Source organism: Diabrotica virgifera, chromosome 10 (assembly GCF_917563875.1).
Source record: "Diabrotica virgifera virgifera chromosome 10, PGI_DIABVI_V3a".
In the NCBI taxonomy this organism is placed as follows: Eukaryota; Metazoa; Arthropoda; class Insecta; order Coleoptera; family Chrysomelidae; genus Diabrotica; species Diabrotica virgifera.
Window position 1 is genome coordinate 7,594,869 of NC_065452.1, and position 7,223 is coordinate 7,602,091.

The following is a 7,223-nucleotide window of genomic DNA, read 5'->3' on the forward strand; positions in this document are numbered from 1 at the left end:
ACATCACTAGCCCATATACGCTATTAGTTGTGTTTTAAAATATTTTAGCAACGTTATTATAAACAAAATGAATCGAAGTGAAAAAGACAGGTTATGTTTCCTTTCGATTCAGAGGCGATGCACAATCTCCAGACAACTGTTTCTGTCTTACGACGTCCTCAGTAGAGCTGCGTGCACACCTGAATTTCAAAAATAGTTTAAAATCCACTTTTGGGACGCTACAGCGACATCACTTAAAGAAAAGCGAAAAGTCCAGATACAAAATTTATTAAAATAATAAATAATTATTTAAATCTGGAAACTTTTCTTGTTGGAACTTCTTTCTGGTACATCCTTAATCTCTGACTTTACAATTTATAAGACTTTATAACTTTTCGCTTTCACCAAAATAAATCGAATTTATTACATTTATCCCTTTTATATTTTTTTACAAGAAAATTTTTAGTTCAGTAATAAAATCCTTGCTATGCTTATAGCGAAAAGCTTTAGTTGTAATTAAATAAAAATAATTTAATCATAAAAAGAATTAGGTCAAAACTACGAACATCTTAAATGGCTCCTTTTTCGTTTTGATCAATGAATTAAAAAAAGAAAAATTATTACGAAATATTTAGTTCCCAATTTTATAAAAATAAGTGAAAAATTTGTATTTCCTGAACATGGAAGTGAGTGAGTGGTTTGTGTATAGTTACTGTTGATTGAGTCTAGCCTAAGGGCTCAAAGTTACGGTCCTAATCGTCCCGTGCACTCGCGCCAAAAATAGGACAAGAAATATATGACCTACTCTTTCCATTCTATCTCCCCCAATAACATTTCAAACTGAAACAGTCGTAACCCACATAAAGCAGCTGAAACGCATTGATACAACTCTGGAATTTATTTTGCTTGAATGCGATCGATGGATGTAATACGTCTAGAGTGGTTAAAAGTTATTGGATATATGAAGGTGGAGTTTATATATCTCATCTTTGCTAAAAACGAAGCAGGAAAGCGTCATATGAGTAATGATTTAATACACATCGATGTTTTTTTATTAATTTGAAACATATTTGTATGTATATCTAATTCTCTCTAATATGATTATTTGAAATTATTTAAAGCTAATTTTACTTTACTTTTTGACTTTAAACACAGGGTGAGTGAGGAGGAACGCACCACACTTCAAGACTGTATAATATACGTACAAATAATTAAAAACTACTTTTTTAGTTGTTATAGACTTATAAGAAGAAAACCTACCTGTTTCCTGCCTAGAGTTCGCGTCCGTTTTTCATTATTAACAATTTAGTGCAAAATCGCGATTTTTTCGATTTTTTGCACCCCATTCAAAAGCTAAATAGTTGACATAAGATTACAAAATTTGATTTTCTAAAACATTGAAAAAGCTTCAAAATATCAATTTTTGAATGTTAAAAGTCAATTTGTTGCTTCGCAAATTGCAAAATAAATGAAAATCGATATTTGTTAAAATAACTTTTCCTAAATTTAACTTAGAATTTTAGGGTTTCACCCAAAGCTGTGTATTTTGGTGCTTAACAAACCATCAAAATTTGAGACCGATCCATTAATTAGTTTAAAAGTTATTCTATTTGTTTTTCCCAGAGACCTTTATTTTGCAATAACATAAGACATAAAATAATGAACATATGGCAATTCTGAGTATGCCAAATGAAAGTAGAAGACTGACAGTATCAAAATGTGAAAAAAAAAAGATAAAAAAACTAATTAATATAATCAAACATCCTAGTGCCAAATTTTTGAAATTTTGTAGTTTATAAACATTTACATTAACTTTAAAAATATTGTCCGTAGTAACAATTTTTTTATATATTCGAAATGCTAGTATTTTAACACGAATTTTTAAATAAAAAAATTTAGCCTGCGTTCTTTTGCGACAAAGTTAGCCATGTGTTTTTTTAATTGACAGCTAATTTGTTTATAATAATTAAGGAATTTTATTGATGATTTTAAAGAATGGGATTTGTGTTTTTTGTATTTTTTGATTTTGATCTTTCTTTTTTTTTAATTTGTATGTAATTTCTACGTACGTTATAAATATGCAATTTGTTTACAATCATTCTAATTTGTTTAAGCAATTCTTAAAAAAATATTTTTTTACAAAAATCTATTTTTTAATCATAGTATTATTAATGATTATAGAAAAAGTTAAAATACACTTTAATAAATAAATTATTTTTATTGGATAATTGTTTATTGAAGATAATTTATTTATTAAAGTATACCTTAACTTTTTCTATGATTAATAATGATAGTATGATTAAAAACATGGATTTTGGGAAAAAATATTTTTTCAAAAATTGTTTAAACAAATTAGACTGTTTATTAATTAATATATGTCAAATTGCAAATAGACAAATTGCATATATAATGTACAGAAAAAATTACATACAAATTAAAAAAAGAAAAATCAAAATATATTCAGTAGATCCCGAGATATAGAAAATGATAGTAGTTTTAAGTTGCCTTTTTAGTTTTTGAACATAGTTTTAGTTTTTAGTTTAGTGCATTTATCGGCTCCTAGCTCCCCCTTCACTCACCACTCAATTTTGGAAAAACACAAAAGGCCAAATACTGAGTTCATTGACCTGTACACTGTCAACCGACGACTCAGCTCAGTAATTAGAGTATAGTAGAGAATATTCAGAGTATTGTAGGCCGCAGGCCCTCTGCTCGTAATAAGCAAAATTATCTTTTTGGAATTTTAAGAACTTCAAAAGTGAATTTAGAAGCTGAACTGCAGTTCGAAATTCAATCTCTTCTCTCTGCAATGATTTACTGACAGCATTGATGCGTTCTAAAATTGTTACCCAAAACTCATTCATTATGAATGTTTCTTTTTTTGACATTTCTTTCAACAAATATTTTAGTCTCATGAACTGTTTCAGCTTGCTGATTAGTGTCTTCAGCAAGAGTATGAAGAGCAGATTTGAAAGCGTTTTAACCTTTAGGCAAAGGTCTTATGGCATGTGCTGCTTGTTCTTATAATATACTAGATCGTGGCGAATGAGATGACTTAGTGAAGTTTCATTTAAGCATTTGATCATAACTTCCCAACGGTGGGTAGAGGATGAAAAAAAGTTGTACACAAACTGAACAAACCCAAAATACGATATTCGATTTGAGAGAAAATACGTCAGCCAACCTCTTTTAATTTTTGTTTCACTGATTTGTTTTCGAAAAACCATAGATTGTATAAAAATCTTGTAATGCCTTAAAAAATTCTATTTGACACTGAAACACTTCCATCAATGTTTTTACATTCTGAAGACCTTTTCAGAATTTAGGACCCAATTTATCTTTAACTTCAATTTTTAACTTAGTTTCGGTTTCTGGTTTTTTAACTTGTTGAACTGGAATAGAACTGTCGTTACATGATTTTTCATCTTCTTTAGTTAAGGAAGCTGTGTTTCCCTCAGTTATTTCTATTCCATCACGTGTATTTTCATTGGTTGCAGCCTAATAAATTTAACACAATAAATAGCCACCTTTTGTATTATAATGTTTTCTCACAATATTCTACCGTTTACCTTCAACCTGTTGCCTGCTTGCCTTGTTAGGCAACCAACAGTACATCACATAAAAATACTCTTAAATTCTGGTTTTTTCGTTTGTTTAGCTTTGTTTTTCCACGCAAGTCTAATTATCTTTTATTATGTAGTGTATTTCCTTGTTTCAGCAAAACTCAACTTTCATCTCGTCATTTCACATTCGATGACGTCACAACTTAAACCATGAAATATATCTGCATTAAATTTAATGAATCTATAAGTTATTCTGGAATAGAGAGTTGCTAATTTAAACTTTACAGTAGATTTTATTATTCAAATAATTTAAATTATTTTTGCAGACAAACCTTTGCATTTTATTAAAAAATCCAAAATCAAATGAAACTTTAACCAAAAATTGGCTTTATCTTGTCATGTCATGTCACTCTTGTCAAATTGTATATCCACTTCCTAATTTCTCAGTTGGTCTGTGCCCATTGAATTGGCAAGTACCTAGCATCTTCGAGCAGGGAACCATGGCACCCTTTTAGCATGTGTTCCACTTTATCTATCAACATCGACTTGTAGTCATAAAAATTTTAATATAGTATATTATGTAAACCATATACGATGAGGTTAACACTATTTACAGTGTGCTAGTTTCAAACTACTCGGAAGGATGTAAGTATTCCCACATTTTTCATTAACCTTTTGCTTTAAACTAACGTGGAAATACTTCATTCTAGGCACTGAAGATGTTCTGTATAGAACGAAAACGTTTTGCAATCCATGACATTTTATAGTTTTAAATAAACGATTTTATACCAGAATACATCTCGAAGTTTTTACTTCTGTATTGGTTTTTTAAACTATGGTATACAGCCCACTATTGGGATTTTCCCATTGATTTTTTATGGTATTGTGCGATCAGGGCCGCCGAGAGGGATGAGCGGGCCCCGGTAAGAAATAAAAAGCGGGCCCCGGCAAAGAGTGAAGAGCGAAAAAAATTATTCAATGCTTATAGAAATGTGATAATAAAATTATAGAAATGTGATAAAATAACAATAGTGATTATTTCGTTCATAGGAGATTCTGACCAATAGAAAGCTACAGAAATAAAAATTAAACTGATAATTTTTGATAATATCCCGTCGTCAAGTATATTACGTCAGATTCCCTTCGTTGCTACGAAAAAATACATTCAGTGACATTAATGACAACTAATGTTTTAAAAATTATAAAAGTGATGACTTTCAACCGTCAAATATTTATAACAACTATGTGTTTAATTGTACTAATTTGTACTACATAAATAAATTATAATAAAATTTTGGTTTTGAACAGTTTTATTCATGAAATAATAGCAACAAATTGCACTCGATCTCTAAAATTAATATAGAATTTTTGCCCTCGTTACATTTTGACATAATTTCACTCCCCTTCGGGTCGTGAAATTAAAACTGTCAAAGTGTCACTCGGGAAAAATTCAATAATTTTAGAGCTCTTGTACAATTACTACTGAAAATTTTTATAATACAGGTTCCTTCTGAGTTTCTGATTGGTAAAGATGTCTATTTTCGAAAAATCGAATGATTTTATCAAGTCATTCTCAATGCACGAAGTTGCTAGAAAAAAATTAACCGATCCTCTTTCATTGTAGATTTCATATCTCATTTTTTATGCGAGAAAGACAACTAAAGCATCTTTTCTTTTCAGCAACTGTCACCGCTAATGTGCAAAATATTCATAAGAGGCAGGCGCAAAATATTGGTCCAATGCTATTAAAATGCATTCATTTTTTCGAATCCAGAGAAAACTAATAAGTGTTTTTGTAAATATTACATTATTACCAAGGGCCGAAAGTCCCTGAAAACTTCTATAATGTTTATTTGAATAAGTTACAGGAGTGAAAAAAGAAAGATAAAATTTAGTGTGATTTTTAATTTTATATACAGTCGAACCCGCTTATTAGAATACCGGTTAAAGGAATATCCCGGTTTAAGGAATAAAAATTTGAGGTCCCAAAACGTTTTTACTATGCACATATGATCGGTTATTAGAATATCCCTGCTATAGGAATACTTTTGCTTGGCACGAAGGCTATTCCAATAAGCGGGTTCGACTGTATTTCATTCAAAAGAAACTTTTTGTTTATTCAAAGGGACTTTCGGCCCTCGGTTATAATGTAATCTTTCATTCTGCGTTTAATTTTTTTCAAAAATGTTTATTAGTTTTTTCAGGATTCGAAAAAAAAAATGAATGCACTTAAATAGCATTGGACCAAGATTTTGCACCTACTCCCATAACGCAATAACGAGAAAAATAAGGAAATAATGATTCCAATTTGAGATGTTTAATTTTATTAAGTAAATCTATTGGAGAAAGTTGAGATTCACCAATATTATCCTTTTATATCGCTCTAAAATGAAAAATTGCATCTATCAATTCTTCACTGATGGTCTTCTTCATAAAACTCGCGCAATATAATATATATCAATTTTTTTCTTAATATTGACGTCATCTTCATCTTGGAATAGAGACGTCTTAATATTGACTATTGACGTCATCTTCATCATAGAGATAAAGGTCATATTAAACAGTCGAGTATTAATTAAACGCATTATGCATATAAATTGAAGAGAAAAAAAAAACGGAAAAAATTACGTCTTGTGTCTGGTCGACGCCGGGCCCCTTACATCGCCGGGCCCCGGTAAAATGTACCGGCTCTACCCCTCTCGGCGGGCCTGTGTGCGATATTTGAATCTTTCAAAATTTTTTCGTTTTGGTCCCCGCGAGGCCCCCTTTGGGGCCGAGGCCCCTAGGCAACTGCCTACTTTGCCTAATGGTTAATCCGGTACTGTCTGGCGAGCAGGAGATAAAGCAGTGACATTCGGGTAATAGAATGGAATCCAGGAGAAGGTCAAGATCAAAATGGCTGTAAGAAGTTGAAGAAGAATTGCAAAACGCAGGAGTAAGAGAATGACGGAAAAATTTAGACAGGAAAAATTTTGATAAAACAAGCAAAAGGGACTGATCATCCCAAGACGTATGATCTAGAAAGCTTTTGCGACTTACCTTACATAGAGGTGTACAGTCATTATATCTATAGTAACACTCTTTCTGAATAAAACGTTATTTTTTGCGAATATGAAGCAAGGAATTAAAAACAAAAATGTAATAGTAATATGATCATAAATAAGTTAACGGTCCATACCATGTGTTTTTAAACTTTGTATCTATTCTTAGAATTAGCAATATAATTTTTCCATGCTCTTTGTTTTTTATGTATTATGTATGACCCAGTACGTAAGTATTGATTTGAACAACCTGACTATTCTTGCTTGGTTACTGATTTAAAATATTATAAATAAATACCTTTGTATATTAGCTCGTTTCAAATAACACTTACTACTGTTTAGATATAACATTTACATTTACGATCACTTAATTTTGGTTGAGAAGCTTGACTAACCCATTCTTCTTCTTGCGCTAAATTGATTGCTAGGATTTCTAAGAATTCTGTTTATTAAATCTTTACTAAGAAGACATTAATACGAGTAGTGTATTTTCTTCGGACAACCGTAAGATTAAAAAATTCTTGATTTGTTGAAATTTATAATAGAGTAGTCCAATATTTCAAAACTATTTCATATTTCATAGGTACTCATTACAAAAACGTAAATATTTGTTATGTTTGTAACAAAGTTTACTGAAATA